Genomic DNA, 17353 nt, shown 5'->3' on the forward strand with positions numbered 1-17353 from the left:
TGTCCTTAACTTCATATGTATAGTGTAAATGTTAAGGATATGGTGTCCTTAACTTCATGTGTGCAATGTAAATGTTAAAGACATAGTGTCCTTAACTTCATATGTGCAGTGTAAATATTAAGGACATTGTGTGCAATGTAAATATTAAGGACATAGTGTCCTTAACTTCATGAGTGATGTGTAAATATTAAGGACATGGTGTCCTTAACTTCATATGTGTTGTGTAAATGTTAAGGACATGGTGTCCTTAACTTCATGTATGCAATGTAAATGTTAAGGACATAATATCATTAACTTGTATTTGCAACTTCTGTTTTTAAACTTTAGGACATCATGTCATTAACTTCATATGTGCAATGTAAATATTAAGGACATGGTGTCCTTAACTTCATATGTGCAGTGTAAATGTTAAGGACATGGTGTCCTTAACTTCATGTGTGCAATGTAAATGTTAAGGACATAATATCATTAACTTGTATTTGCAACTTCTGTTGTTAAGCTTTAGGACATCATGTCCTTAACTTCATATGTGCATTGTAAATGTTAAGGATATGGTGTTCTTAACTTCATGTGTGCAGTGTAAATGTTAAGGACATAGTGTCCTTAATATTTTACACACCACTCATGAAATTAAGGACACCATGTCTTTAATATTTACACATCACTCATGAAGAAATGGTAAAAAAGACTTTTCGTATTAATTTTAATAAAGTAGTGGTTATTTTTGCTCAACATTAAAAACACTGGCTAAAAGTAAATACCACTTAAAAAGGTGGCTATACCACGCTATTTCTACACAAATTGTTTGAGACAAGCCCAAATGACTACAAGGCCCAAGTCTCTCAAAGAATAGCTTAATAACTCACTTAAAACTTCTTTACAAACCATGTCTATTCAAAATATGTTAATTGAAGAGTAATTTACATATAGAGAGATTCGAAAGGCATGCTAGTGTAACTTTAAGAAAATACAATAAAATAATTTATTTTTATTTTTTTTCATGAAAGAGGATGATATGTTTTCATTTTTGGTATACAACCAACCTAATTGATTATATACATACAAATCCTAATTAATTAACCAAGTTAAAGATATATTTGACACCCTAAGTGTACATGCAAATTTCACAAATTACCTAATGCGCAACATTGTAGGTTAACCAAATTATTAACTAAATTCATTTTAACCTAAGTGTTCAGCAAACAGATAAACATAAAAAGCAAGCAAGCAAATACGACATTTATCTACTGCTTTACTATACTTTACGTTTGGGGTACATCCGAGAACGGGAAGGACGAAGCGGGGATTCGATGAGGGTTCGTCTTCAATCCTTCTCACAAGTGCCATCTTTCGAAAGTGACTTTGTATAATTGTGCCTCGCAAAAGAGAAATAAAATTGTTAGTAAGATAATATAAAGTAAGATAAATTAAATATTACCAATTTTGAAATGATTTTCCCTTGAAAATACTTTTATAAAAGATCGTTTTTCTTTTTAAAAATGATTTGAAATGTTTTTTTTAAATTGCTTTAGAAAATGATTTAAAAAGATTTTTGGAGGCTCGGATGGTGTATGCCATAGCAATAAGATATTAGGATGCGAATAACAACTTGGTTGCAACTCCGGTATTTAACCGTATTGTCTCCTGAAGCACGAATATATTCACATTATCGTCTTCTTCTTTTTTTGACTTTTGTCATCGCCTCGTTATTTCGTTCCCCCGGAGGATTATTCGGAGGGTCGTGGCCTCAAAAATTTATTCTCATCGGCCCGGTATAATATTTTGTTCAATAGTGTCCCGAAGTGTAGCATCTGCTCAACCAGGAACAGAAACCCAACAAATTTGTTGGAAAATGTCATCAATCCAAAGTCGGGGTGGGTTTCAACTAAAGGTGTTTAACGGGCGGGCTGGGACGAGCTGTATACAAAAAAATTAACTCGTCCGTTTAACGTTCCGGGCTGTTAGCGGGCTGAATTAGCGAGCTGTTAGCGGGTTGTACTTTTTTAGGGGGTTTTTTGTCCGTCCGTGTTCGGGCTTAGCGGGCTAGACCGGGCCGAGCTATTTTTTATTTTTTTAAAGTAAATTTTATTTTTCTTATTGAATGTTATTGATACTTAAGTGTTTGCAAACTTTTAAGGTTTAGAATTAAACTTTGAAGTTTAAAGTTTTAAATTTGAAATTTGAATTTTAAAATTAAAATTTGAAAGTAATTAAAGCGCGTTTGCAAATTACAATGAAGTGTGTTTGTGTGTGTGTATATAAAAGGTTAAAATTATAATTTATCAAATATTAGTGGTGTGGGGGCTATTTTCTTAGGAGCAGGCCGAAATGACCATTTCTGCAAAAAAGAGTCGTTGGCCAACGGTCATTTTTGAATTTGACCGTAGGCAACGATCTAGAAAATAAAAAATAAGAAAAAAAATTATAACGGATACCAGGTTGAACCGGATTGTAGCCCGTTAAAAACTCGTTAACGTGTTAGCGAACTTAGCGGGTTCCGGTATACCAGTATCAAAAAACTATTCGTTTGAAATCCGCTCTCCGCCCCACCCGTCCCAACCCGTCCAATACTATCGTACCGGATTAATACGGGCCGTAAACGGATCAGCCCGGCCCGATTAACAGGTATAGTTTCAACACCAAAGTCGAAATTAATCCAACTTTCCATCCAAAAGTCATGAAACAACAGACATGAAACGATTTCATAAAATAAGAACAGTAGCAATAGTCACCAACGACGGGAAGAATCCCAAACCACGGGCAAATACTCCCAAAATTGGAACAAACGAACAGGGGGGGGTGCCGATGATAGCCATTTCCGGCGAGAAATAGCCATTAACAGAAACGATCCGTCGGCGGTGAGCTCCGGCAGATTCGAGATAATAAAATGCACAAAAAACATTCAGCTAAACCCAGATCTTGTGGCACCAGTCTTAACGCCAACCACCAGAAAAGAATGGGGGCTGCCGGAAAATTGTTCGAACAAACTAAAGGTCGCCGGAAAATACAAAAAACTGGCTGGACCCTTTTGGATCGGATCTTCACCTATGAACAAACCAAAAAATCAGAAATATCCACAAAGAATCATTGGAAAACATATGTATTCCCTGAAAAATAATATTAGCGACAACGGAGGTCGCCGGAAAATTGTCCGACCAAATAGGAGTCGCCGAAAATTGTAATAAGCAGACCGGCCAGCACAAATAAACCATTTCCCGATCTGGTTTTATAATATTAAGCCCCAAACAAAACAATAAACGAACTAGAAGAACGAGAGCAGCTGGAAAATCAATGATACGGCCAGATCTAAATGGGGTCCATGATTTCCGGCGAGTCGAGGTCACGAATCAAACGGAGCGGCATGGCCTGTGGTTGAAGTAACCGTCGCCGGCCAGCCGGTGATGAAATCCGGCGACGGCGGATCTGTAAAAGGAGAGTAAAAGAGAGAGAGCTCTTGAGAGGGAAGTGGGGAAGGGGATGGCGGGTGAAGCTTCAGAAGCGAGGGGGAGAGGCAGTGATGGCGATAGCCGGTCGCCGGCGACCAACTCCGGCGAGGCAGTGAACTAACAGCAGCAGTGGCCAGCCATGGCCTTGAGAGAGAGCTAAGTGATGGAGCCTTAGGCTGGTGGCTATGCTCTCAATTTTTTGAGAGATGAGAAATGAAGTATCAGAGTTCAAACCATGCTTCGACGCTTGATCTTGTTCGGCTTGATGTCCCATTCTTTTGTTTGACTTTTTTTGAACTTGTCGGAGGTTCTTCTTCCGTTTTTGAGGCTTTTTACTTTCTTTTTCTTTCTTCTTCTTTTCGCTTTTAAAGTTTCTCCTGCTTTGCAGGAATATTTTCCTCCTTTTTTTTTTGGAGTTCCTTCTCTTTAAATGTAGAGTTTTCTCCCTTTTTATTGGATTTTTCTTTGAATTTGCGGAAGCTTCCTCCTCTTTGTGGAATCCTCTTTTTGAATTTGCGGAGTTTCTTTTTTTTTTTATCTTGAAGTCATGTCTATGATTGTCTTGGACTTTGCATCTTTCGTCTTTTCATGCTTGTCGCCTTCACTTTGGTCTCCGTCTGAATTACACGTTTCCAATGCGCTCGAGGGGGTTGGGCCAAGAGAGGGATAATGCATTTAGCACAAGAAAGGGTATAGGCTAAGATGTGGTTATCCAAGAAAAATGCTTAAGACTCAAAGGGGAAAATGCTAGGATTGACGTCATTTGGTAGGCTAGAAAGGCTCAAACGGGTCCTTTCCTAAACCAAGCGTCACTCAGGATTTCACCTCAAAAAATATTCGGGACAAGTTCTAGATCTACAATGCAATGCAATGAATTTTTGTCTAAAGCTCGCCACACAATACACATCAAACGATGAGATCATCTTTGTTCTTACCCTAACTGTTAGTATGAGATTTTTCAAGTGTCACTAAGGTATAATGGGAAGATACCACAAGAGTTTATGGTTTACCCGAAACTGATCCTCTCCATCATACCAATTAACATTTATTCTTTCACATGCACACTCATAACTAAATCGGTACCAACCAAGTCAATTTTTGATCAATTTCTTCTTCGTCTTTTTTTTTTTGATTTTTGGTAAATGGGACCAGAGTCAAAGAAAAGTTTCCTCTCTTCTTTTTTATTTTTGATAAATGGGACCAAACCCAAGAAAGGGTTCCCTTTATTTGCTTTTGGATTTTTAGATTTTGACTTAACAATAATTTTTGTTTTGTTTTTCTCTTCTTCTTTTTTTTGACTTAATCAATTTTTTTTATTTTGAAAAAAATGAGACCGAACCCGAAGGTTGCCTACGTATCTCGTTGAAATGAGAATCAGGTCAAGCGTAGTTCAGGTAGTGTGAAAAGAAAATATTTTTAGATTTTTATTTTGTTTTTTTTTATTTAATCATTTTTTGTGTTTTTTTATAAAGAGAATTGAATGTAAAATGAGCTTTGTGGTTACCGTTCCGAAGCGATATCGGAGTATTGAATGTTAGACGGGCTTTGTTACCGTTCCGAAGCGATATCAGAGTATTGAAGGTTAGACGGGTTTTGTAGTTACCATTCCGTATAGGAGCATTGAACAAGAAAGTAAAATGACGGGTTGTTTACCATTTCGTATAGGAGCATTGAACAGGAAAGTAAAATGACGAGTTGTGTACTGTTCCATATAAGAGTATTGAACAGGAAAGTAAAATGACAGGTTGTGTACCATTCCGTATAGGAGCATTGATTGTTAGACGGGACTGGGTACCGTTCCATTTAGGAGCGCTGACAGGAAAGTAAAATGACGAATTGTGTACCGTTCCGTATAGGAGCATTGATTGTTAGATGGTGTTAGGTACCGTTCCGTTTAGGAGCGCTGACAATAAAGTAAAATGATTGGCTATGTACCATTCTGTATAGGAGCATTAATTGTTAGTCGGGGCTAGGTACCATTCCGTTTAAGAGCTGTGATAGGAAAGTAAAATGACAGGTTGTGTACCGTTCCGTATAGCAGCATTGATTGTTGATGGGGTTGTGTATCATTCCGTTTAGGAGCGTTGACAATAAAGTAAAATGACGGACTATGTACCTTCCATATAAGAGCATTGATTGTTAGACGGGGCTGGGTACCGTTCCGTTTAGGAGCATTGACGGGAAAGTAAAATGACGGGATGTGTACCGTTCCGTATAGGAGCATTGATTGTTAGATGTGTTGTGTATCGTTCCGTATAGGAGCAATAACAAGAAAGTAAAATCTCCACACGGTGGGAGTAACAAGAATTGAAAATCTCCGCACGATGGGAGTAGCTAAAAAATAAAAAATCTCCACGCGATGGGAGAGACGGGAATTAAAAATCTCTGCACGATTGGAGTATTTTTGATTTATTTTAAAAATGTGTCCGAACCCGGAAAGAGTCCTTGATTGATAATTTTTTTTTATTTTTTTTTTAAAAAAATGTGTCCGAACCCGGGAAGGGTCCTTGATTGATGATCTTTTTTTTAAAGTTTTTTTGAAAAATATGATCGAACCCGAGAAGGGTCCTTGATTGATGATTTTGTTTTATTTTTTTTAAAAGAAATGTATCCGAACCCGGAAAGGGTCCTTGATTGATGATTGGTTTTTCATTTTTTTTGAAAAATGTGATCGAACCCAGGAAGGGTCCTTGATTGATGATTTCTTTTTAAAAAAAATGTGACCGAACCCGCAGGTTACCTATGTATCTCGTCGAAGCGAGAATCAGGTCAGGCGTAGTTCGGGAAGATTAGGGATAGAGGAAGATGTTTCAAATTTTTGAATTTCCTCAAGGAGTAATTATGCAAGGATATGTTTTTGAATTTTGATTTTCCTTTGATGTCTATAGAAAGACTTCGAAGCAACAAGGAAAGATATATACATTTTTTTTAATTTTTTCATAGATGACCCTTTCGCAAGGAAAGACTTCGAAGCAACAAGGAAAGATATATACATTTTTTTTTTATTTTTTCATAGATGACCCTTTCGCAAGGATCTTCGGTCAATTGTGATCCAAGTGGCCAGACTTGACCGACTCGTCCAATTAAGGACGAGGAAAACCTGACCCATGACGGGTTACCTACGTATCTATACACAAGGTCAAGAATCAGGTACGCGTAGTTCGTGAAGGTTGGGGAGTATGAGATGTGTAGTTTTCAACACTTCTTTTACTCTCATATTTCAAGGCATTGCAACTATATTAATTACATCAAAGCTATGTATGAAATGCAAGGGTATAGACAAACTCGGAGCGATGCCTCGTTGTGCCCATGACTGGGTGTGGTATCTCTGGAGTTGAAGAGTGTCTCCCTCCAGAAGATATGCCCCAGTTGCTCTTTCGAACAGTTGCCTAGATGCCCTTGACTGTTTATGAGACAGTTGTTGTGGTTGTCTCCCAATTGACTGCATGAGTATTTTGTTGTGACCTTTCAGCTGTCCACGGGAACTTTTTGGTGATCGTCTTCGGCTATTAGCCGGAACGTTTATCTGATGCAAATATAGAAATATAGTGAGAGTAGCGCCATCATAAAATGATGGAATTAAGAATTGTAAGCAACACTCCCCTGAGTGTTCAGTTGGTGTTCCGCAATGTTCAATGTCGGGTGTTATTTCCCGTGCAGTCCCGGGATGATGCACCTTTCGGCTGTCAGTAGGAACCATTTGATGATCGTCCCCTATTGACAACCGGGAACGATGTTCTGATCTGAATATAGAAAAGTGGTGAGAGCGGCGAAGTCATGAAAAATGTTGGAGTTCATTGTAAAACTACTACTCCCCTAATATCTAAATATTGCTCCACCAAGTCCGAGAAAAGATGTTATCTCCCGTGAAGTGCCCGGGATGATGTACCTGCAAAACTCAAAGGATAAAACGTTAGAGTTCCTCTCAGATGAAGTTATAAAATTAAGAGGGTGCGGAGTTAGATCGTGTAGCCAGTGGTGTATCTAATTGTTATCGGAAATGCGATGTCGGAATTCCTTGATGGTTCCAGAGATGATGTTGTCCTTCCTGCATCCAAAGAAAAATTCTTAGTTCGAAGGAAGGGAATTTATTCGTGTTGACTTGAGGCCTTGTTTGTCCTTCTCTGTTTGTCTGAGTCGTGCGAGCATGACACTTCTCAAAGGCTGACTAACAACCTGCCCCTGTAACAAAGTGGGTTGACTTGCACCGAATCTCTGAATTTGGAAAGTGGAACTGAACACCATGACTCCATAGCCAGATATTTGAAGAAAGGACTTACATCCCATATGTTGGGATTTAAGTCAGGTAAGGGATAGAGTAAGGTTAACATGGTATTTTGATATTTGAATTTTGGATGAAATTTTGTTGACGCTCTCGGAGATTTCTAGGTTGAGAGCATCATCGCAATGTTCCAAAAGAACTGTTCTAGTTTTCCGTACTGAGGAAATTAATTTGAAATAGTAGGAAGACCGAACCCTTACGTAGGGTTGCCTACATATCTTGCTAGGGCAAGAATCAGGTCAAAACGTAGTTCAGGCCAACTACTAAAATTATGAGATTTGTATGATTATCAAGAATGAGCGATTGTTCCTTGAGAAGCGTGTGACTATGAATGAAAGTTCCTGGGTGGGTGGGTGGAGACTGATAACTCCTGGATAAGGGATAGACAATAGCATAGCGCATGGATCTGTCTCAAATGATGAAAGTCAGTGAAAGTGTGAGGCATGGTTAAGAAGAATACGTCAAATAAGTGGAAGATGTACCAAGCTGAATTGATGTATCTTTAGAAAAGGATGGTAGAGTCCAAAAGATGGTATGCTTGTAGGGATGGTCATGAAGACCGGAATGGATATGTATATTTGAAAGGTCAAGGTTCAACACAAGTGAACCAGAGTTTAGTCAGATAGAGAGCACCTAATAATGGATAACAAACAAAATGTACATGTAACATATAAATGATACATAACAATTGCAGGCAAAGAATATATAACAAATATACCAAGAATATGCAGCAAATAAAGGATATGCAAGGATTAATTCAGGTAAATCAAGCTGCAAGATTGTGTGTACAGTGACCTAGGAATTCTATGAGAAGATTTACCTAGATTTGGACATGAGTTAAGGACAACTGCAAGATAGTACGTAGTTAATCTCGTGTGCCAATATCTGAAACTAGAGAGTTTTAAAAGAAGGTTCGAAGGGGTGAAAAGATAACCCTCGCGTGACTTGTGTGTGATTGTGTACGACCAAGAATCGATGGAAAAATGATGACAATTTAATAGAGCAACACCAAAAGCATGTGGAAAGGAATATACAACACAGTAATATGTAACAGAATATACAACATAGACATATGGGAAGCATATACAACATGAGCATGATAGAGAATATGCTGCTTGAAGCGGATGACAGAGAATATACCACTTAAAGCATAACAAGAACATACCGCTTGAAGCGCATGACAAAGAATAGACTACTTGAAGCATGCGACAAAAATATACCACGTGAAGCAAAGAATATACCACTTAAAGAAGAGAATATACAACTTGAAGAAAAGAATATACAACTTGAAGCGAAGAATATACGGCCTGAATCAGGTGACATAAAGAATAGAAATTGGAATAATTGAGAACCTGTAATCCCTCGAGTAATTGATCAAGTCCGCTGTGGTTAGAACCTGAAGTATCCCTAGCAGAGTCGCCATGTTGTTGCACCCTATTTTTCACAAGATAAAATAAACTATAACTTATAGTACTCTACGAGGTTAATTAAAGTTTAGAGTTGCCACCTAGTGTTTAAGGTATACTAGGACACCTATACTATACTATGTAATATACACTTCAACTATGATCTGCGAAACCATTGAGATCCTAGGTAAAGGTTCAAGTTATCTCGAGGGGAATGTGTTAGGCATCCCTCAAGATCCATAAAATATGATTCTGGTGGACTCGATCAAATAAATGAGGGAAGGTTCAAAAGAATGATTAATTTAATATTTATAAAGAATTCCTATCGAAAAATAGTCAATGCAATTGTCATGTAGCGAATAAATATTCAAAGCATGACCATTTTATTTGTACCAAAATATATACGACAGGATATGCAAAGTAGATTAATAAACAAAAATAATCTTTTTGGAGTTGGATTGAAAGACTTGGGTTTGAAATAAAGTATAGAAGGAAACTTTGATTTATTATTAAAACCAAGCAATTTACTTATACAAGATTAGTCTTATTCGAACACACATATAACAAAAGGTGAAGAGTTATATGTGGAGAGTTTTTATGTAATAAATGATGTAAGAAGTGTTGATTTAATATTTACAAGAAAGTTGAAAGTGAAATTAAATAGAGGACAATTAGTTATAGCAAGCAAATAATAGAAAATTTACATTCACAGGCACATGTAATAGAAGTAAATGAACAAAGTGTATGAAATAATTTATATTCTTTGAAATCGTTGTGCAAGACCTAAAGAGAAGAATTTGGTATTTTAAAGAATAAGTTAAGTGAGAAGGGAACAATGCATGTATGTGACTGGAATACAAAATTCAATAAAGGGTTGTAAACAATACAAGACGAGGTTAAAGGATGTACGAACACTACATCATGCACTTTTAATTAAATGAACAACATATTAAAGAATTTATTTTGAAACGAATGAACTAATGTAAGAAGTTGCTAAAGAAATAAAAATACAAGAGAATAGGTAATGATAAGTGAAATATGTATAAATTGTCTAAATGAATATTAATAAAAATATGTTTGAAAGAATATTGATTCATGTACCATGGTTAACTATTTGGAGTGAAGGATTAAAAGGAAACTCAAACTGAAATAATTTGACAAGAATGGAAAAGAGTTATTCTCAAAGTATTATCTCCCATTTACTTAATGTATAATGAATGAAATGAAAGAATTGATGTGATAGATAACGAATGAATGGTGTAGGAAGAATATGTCAAAATATTTGACATAAAAACCTTTTGTATCAATTAGGGGTGAGCGTCCGGTTCGGTCGGTTATTATGAAAGTACGGTTCAGTTTATCGATTTTTGATTTTGTAATATTAATAACCAAATCAAACCAAAGTATTTACGGTTCGGCGCGATTTTTTCAAGGTTCGGTTCGGTTATTTTCGATTTAGTTTTTCGGTTATTAACTGTTCAAGATTTTTATATCTTGGATTTACTTTCGGTGGTCATAAACTTCCAGTCCAGTGGTTATTCTTTCACTGTTTTGGTCATAAACTTTCAGTTCTTTCACTGTGATTCCGTGTAAACTTTCAGTTCTTTCACTGTGGTTCCGTGTAAACTTTCAGTTCTTTCACTGTGGTTCCGTGTAAACTTCCAGTTCTAGTGCCAGAACAACTACAAGTTCTCTTTACAATTACAAGTGATAATAACTAGATAAGTACAAAAAGGGTTCGACCCATAAGATTGAGTTCTGCTATATATACAGTGGAAAAGGCTCCAACACAAAAATTGAGCGTTATTGTGACTCATGAACTTTACCATCAAAGCAAATCTAAAATGTATACATAGTTCAAATGAGAAGTCTGCAAAGACTGTTAACAAACAATGTCCACCCTGGCCTTAGCAATCTCCAATTGTCCATGTCAAAAAGCAGCTCTGGTCAAAATAAAACTAGACCATCTACTGATCTAAAATGATAAAATGAAGCAAGCAAGTAATCTCCAGAAAATAAAAATAAAAATTGATACCTTTGTTTTCAATTATGGAATTCATGGATGCCTAAAAAGTGAATATTGCTCAAAAGAAGGAGGTAACCCCTAACCTGAGGAAAAAAAATGAGCGACGAGCTGAGGAAGAAGGCGTCACAGCAGTCAGCAGTCGGGCGTCGGCAGCAGCAGTCACACAGAGGTGAGAGGACTAGAGGAGAAACCCTAATTTTTGATTTCTAAGGAAGGGAGTAACTTAAGTCACTAAGTGAGTAAGTCTTAGGTTAGGCTTCAGATGGGTTTGGGTAAATTGGGTGGGTTTCAGATGGGTATTGGACTATTGGACTTCAAATGGGTAATACGTTTTGGACTCTCAAAAGAACCCATATGTTCAAACCTATTTTTCAACTAATACTCAAAATTTTGGTTTTTGGTTTAACCGAAAATCGAAACACCAAAATCGTAAACCGCACCAAAAAACCAAAATTTAATAATTTAAAAATCGTGCACCGACTAAATAACCGATTAAACCGAAATCGAAAAATCAAAATTCACGGTTCAGCTGGTTTTTTCAGTTTGGCCGGTATTAATATGAGGAAGTGTCCATGCTAACAAATTGAGTCATCATTCAATAAAGAACTAAGACCATCTTTAGAGTCATGGTCTTGAAACACAAATTGTGTGAGCCAAGCCCTAATGACTACAAGGCCCAAGTTTCTCAAAGAATAGCATAATAACTCAATTAAAACTTCTTTACAAACCATGTCTACTCAAAATGTGTTAATTGAAGAGTAATTTACATATAGAGAGATTCGAAAGGCATGCTAGTGTAACTTTAAGAAAATACGATAAAATGATTTATTTTTATTTTTTTTCATGAAAAGAAGATGATATGTTTTTATCTTTGGTATACAACTAACCTAATTGATTATGTACATGACAATCCTAATTAATTAACCAAGTTAAAGATATATTTGACACCCTAAGTGTACATGCAAATTTCACAAATTACCTAATGCACAACATTGTAGGTTAACCAGATTATTAATTAAATTCATTTCAACATAAGTGTTCGGCAAACAGATAAACATAAAAGCAAGCAAGCAAACACGACATCTATCTACTGCTTTACTATACTTTATGTTTGGGGTACATCCGAGAAAGGGAAGTACGAAGCGGGGATTCGATGAGGGTTCGTCTTCAATCCTTCTCCCAAGTACCATCTTTCGAAAGCGATTTTGTATAATTGTACCTCGCAAAAGAGGAGCAAAATTGTTAGTAAGATAATATAAAGTAAGATAAATTAAATATTACTAATTTTGAAATGATTTTCCCTTAAAAATACTTTTATAAAAAATCATTTTTCTTTTTGAAAATGATTTGAAATGTTTTTTTTAAAATGATTTAAAAATATTTTTGGAGGTTCGGATGGTGTATGTCATAGCAATAAGACATTAGAATGCAAACACCAACTTTGTTGCAACTCCGACTGCCAACCGTATTGTCTCCTGAAGCACAGAAATTCACATTGTCGTCTTTTATTTTTCTTTGACTTCGTCATCGCCTCGTTATTTCGGGCCCAATCCGGAGGGTCATTCGGAAGGCCGTGGCTTCAAAAAGTTATTCTCATCGGCCCGGTATAACATTTTATTCAATAGTGCCCCGAGGTGTAGCATCTGCTCAACCAGTAACTATCAGAAAATGAAGAAACCCAGTAAATTTGTTGGAAAATATCATCAATCCAAAGTCAACATGGGTTTTAACACCAAAGTCGAAATTAGTCCAAATTTCCATCCAAAAGTCTTGTGACAACGTCTAGACATGGAACGATTTCCTACAATAAGAATAGTAGCAAAAGTCACCAACAACGGGAAGAATCCCAAACCACGGGCAAACAATACCAAGCAAATACTCCAAAAATTGGAACAAACGAATAGGGGGTGCCAATGATAGCCATTTCAGGCGAGCAATAGCCATTAACAGAAACGATCCGTCGGCGGTGAGCTCTGGCAGATTCGAGATAATAAAAGACACAAAAAACATTCGGCTAAACCCATGTCTGGTGGTGAAGGATTGAAACACCCAAGAATAATTTAGACAAGCAAAAAATTTAACAAAAACTATATAGAAGAAATTTATTAAACTAGGGAGAAAACGTGGTTGGAGGCTTTTTCATAACTCAGAAATTTTTGAATATTTCTACATCATAATTATCTCTCTACAATAGAAAATACGTAGTAGCACCCCTATTTATAATACTACAAACCAAATTTGACTAGATTAACAAAATTATTTCCAATATGAATTTAGTAAATAAAACTTAACTAGACATGAATTAAATAAACTATCAAATATCAAATCCTAGACAACTTAGGAATACTAATTAATCTTGGTTTAGTTTCCAACAGCCTCCCTTAAACCAAGATCTTCAAATTTGATCATGCCCAACATCTTCTTCAACTTGATGAATAACTCAAATTTTAGTGGTTTTGTGAAAATATCAACAACTTGCTCTCCAGTCTTGTAATACTCAATAACTATCTCCTTGCCTTGAACCAAGTCACGAAGTGAAATTTGATATCAATGTGTTTGCTACTCCCATGAAAAACTGGATTCTTTATTAACTCAATTGTAGACTTGCTATCACAAAAACATATTGTAGGATTGTCTTGCTTGTATTGGAGAAATCCAAGCATTCTTCTTAACCACAATGCTTGTGTAGCACTACTTGTTGCAGCCATGTACTCTGCTTCAGCTTTTGATAAAGTAACAACTTGTTGCTTTTTGGAAGACCAAGAAAATATACCAGAACCCAAATAAAATGCATAGCCACAAGTACTTTTTCTTTGTATCGTATCACCAGCCCAGTCACTGTCTGTAAATCCCACAAGACTACTATCATTAGTCTTTGAATAAAATATACCATCAGTCTCCGTATCTTGAATATATCTCAAAATTCTCTTTGCTGCTTGCAACTGGGATTGTCATGGAGTCTCCATAAATCTGCTAATTAATCCAACTCCATAAGTAATATCAGGTCTTATAGAAGTCAAGTACCTTAGACTCCCTACCAATTTTCTAAAATATGTAGCATTAACAAAGTCACGAGTATCGTCTTTAGTCAACTTCAATTTATCTTGAATATTGCTCATATATTGGGCTTTTTGAGAAAACTTTCCTAAATTATAAATTGAGGATTTGAAGGTTGAAGTGAGGTCGGAAATAGATAATTTTAGTATGTTTGGACTCGTATCGGAATGGGTGTTCGGATTTTGTAAGTTTGGTAAGGTTCCGAGGTGCGGGCTCGGGGTTAACGTTTTAATTTTTTTTTAAAGATTGCAACTTTATTATCAGGAATCATTTCCTATGGTTTGTATTTATGGTGTTAAATTTTTTTGGCTAGATTCGAGCCGTCCGGAGTTAGATTTTCATGGAAAAGGCTTACTAGTGGGTTGATTTGGTTTGTTTGAGATAAGTATCTTGCCTAACTTTGTGTGGGGGAACTATCCCTAAGGACTTTAGTTGATCTGTATTGTTTGGATTATGTGAAAGACGTGTACATGAGGTGACAAGTGTGTATACGGGCTTATATATGGTATTTGACCGGTTTAGGCGCTTAGACTCTTTCATGCATTTAATTAGAAATTGAAATATATGTTAGATCTTCTGTTGTTAAATTTCTCTTATATGCTTTACTTGATGTTGTTATCATATGCTCTAACCTTTATTGTCAAACATGCTCTTATATGTCGTAATTTCATTTGTTATCTCTCTTATTGTTATGTTACTTCCTTTATTGTCGGGTTATTATTATTTGAAATTGTTGATTATTGAGATATCTCTCCTTGTAGAGAAATTCTCACTCATTTTGTTATTAATGAAATTCTTGTTCGTATTGTGGTTGATCCGTGGCCTATATGTTATGGTGACGTCGATATTGTTTATTTTGGCAAGTTGTGACATATGGGCACATGTGGTGCGTGTTATTATTGTGTTGTGATATTGATGCGCATGCGGCGGTATAAGGATAGGGGTTAATGTGCATGCGGTGACATAAGGTGGCAATTTATGTGCGTGTTGCTAGTAAGGGAATTACTTGAAGCCACACGCGACATAAGGGGGATAAAGTGCGTGTAGTTATTTAGGGAAAAATATTTTCAAAAATATCTTAATGTAAGGCTCATGCGGCGGTATAAGAAAAGGTTGTAATTTTGAATTGAGAAATGTGGATACGAGGCGGTACCTTGGTCGTGATTCTTGTTATTTATTCTATGTTAAAGAGGTTTGTTGGTTGAACAATTTTTGTTATCTCTTTATTTGCCTTGCATGCATTTGTTTGTTTTGATTACTTGTAATTCCTTCATGTGCTCACTCCTTATTACCTTTATTGCTTTAAATTCCGTGTTAGCTTACATTATTGAACTACCTTATAGACATTTATTTCCTCGTCTTCCATTATTCTTTTATGATATACCTTGTTCAGTTTCTCTTATCTTAGTAGGTGTCTTGACCTGGCCTCATCACTACTCTACCAAGATTAGGCTTGATACTTACTGGATACTGTTGTGGTGTGCTCATAAGTACAAACTATGCTTCTGCATATTTTTGGGCATATCCAGGTACTTCATCGTAGGCTAGGCATCAATGATTTGGCTATACATTCCAGAGACTTCAAGGTATACCTGCTTGGCACTCGTAGGCCTCTGAGTCACCTTCAGTCAATACTTTTACTGTTGTTTATCTTATACTCAGACAATGTTGTATTAGAGATTTTTAGATATCTCTGTAGAGCTTATATCTCTGTTCCACCTGGTTTGGGAATTTTATTACAGATGTTCAGTTTTGGAGTTATTAGGAGTTTTTTTGAGTTATCTTATTATATTAGTTGTTAATTCTGTTAAGCTATCAATGAATATTAGGCTTACTTAGTCTTAGAGATTAGATGCCACCACGATATCCTAAGGTGAAAAATTGGAATCGTGACAAGTTGGTATTAGAGCTCTAGGTTTATGGTGCTACGAGTCATAAGCAAGTTAAGCAGAGTCTTATGGATCGGTACAAAGACGTCTGTACTTATCTTCGGGAGGCTACAAAACTGTTAGGTAAAATTCCACTTATTTAATTCCTTATCATGCGAAATTATTGATTACGAAATTTGAGTTTTGTCTTTCTATTCTCTCACATATGGTGAGGATACACACTGCTAGATCCGATGATCAGATATCTGTGCCCCCTGCTAGAGCCACAAAAGGCCAGGGTCGGGGTAGAGTCCGAGTAAAGGCACGTGGTGCAGCCAGAGCACTTGCCCGAAGGGCGATTGAGGAGCCACTAGTAGCTCCGATTGGATGACAAACACCCGAGACACCTGCTGTTGCCCCTAGACTTCAGGAGACCCTAGCATAGTTCATGAGCATGTTCGACACTAGGTAAAATTCCACTTCTTTAATTCCTTATCATGCGAAATTATTGATTACGAATTTTGAGTTTTGTCTTTCTATTCTCTCACATATGGTGAGGATACGCACTGCTAGATCCGATGATCAGATATCTGTGCCCCCTGCTAGAGCCGCAAAAGGCCAGGGTTGGGGTAGAGTCCGAGTAAAGGCACGTGGTGCAGCCAGAGCACTTGCCCGAAGGGCGATTGAGGAGCCACTAGTAGCTCCGATTGGATGACAAACACCCGAGACACCTGCTGTTGCCCCTAGACTTCAGGAGACCCTAGCATAGTTCATGAGCATGTTCGACACTCTAGCTCAGGCGGGATTGATTCCCCTTGAACCAACTATATCTCAGGATGGGGGAGGAGCTTAGACTCCCACAACCTACACTCCAGAACAACGGGTCCATGTTGATCAGGTCCCGGGGGTTATGCCAGCAATTCCTATTGTTCCGGTTCAGCCTGAGGTTTGGCCAGCGGCATCTGAGGCGGATCAAAGGAAACTTGAGAGGTTCAAGAAGTATGATCCTTCTACCTTCAGCGGCACAACTACCGAGGATGCTCAGGGCTTTCTAGAGAAAGTGTCACTGTATTCTCTGCACCATAAGTATTGTGGAGGTGAGCGGAGTTAGTTTTACTACATTTCAGCTATCAAGGGCAGTGTACCAATGGTGGAAGGCTTACGAGGAGGGTAGACCAGATAATGCAAACTCACTCACTTGGGCTCAGGTTTTAGAGATATTTCATAGGGAGTTTGTTCCCCATGCCCTTCGGGATGCATGGCACACG

This window comes from Nicotiana tomentosiformis, chromosome 3, assembly GCF_000390325.3.
Source record: "Nicotiana tomentosiformis chromosome 3, ASM39032v3, whole genome shotgun sequence".
In the NCBI taxonomy this organism is placed as follows: domain Eukaryota; kingdom Viridiplantae; phylum Streptophyta; class Magnoliopsida; order Solanales; family Solanaceae; genus Nicotiana; species Nicotiana tomentosiformis.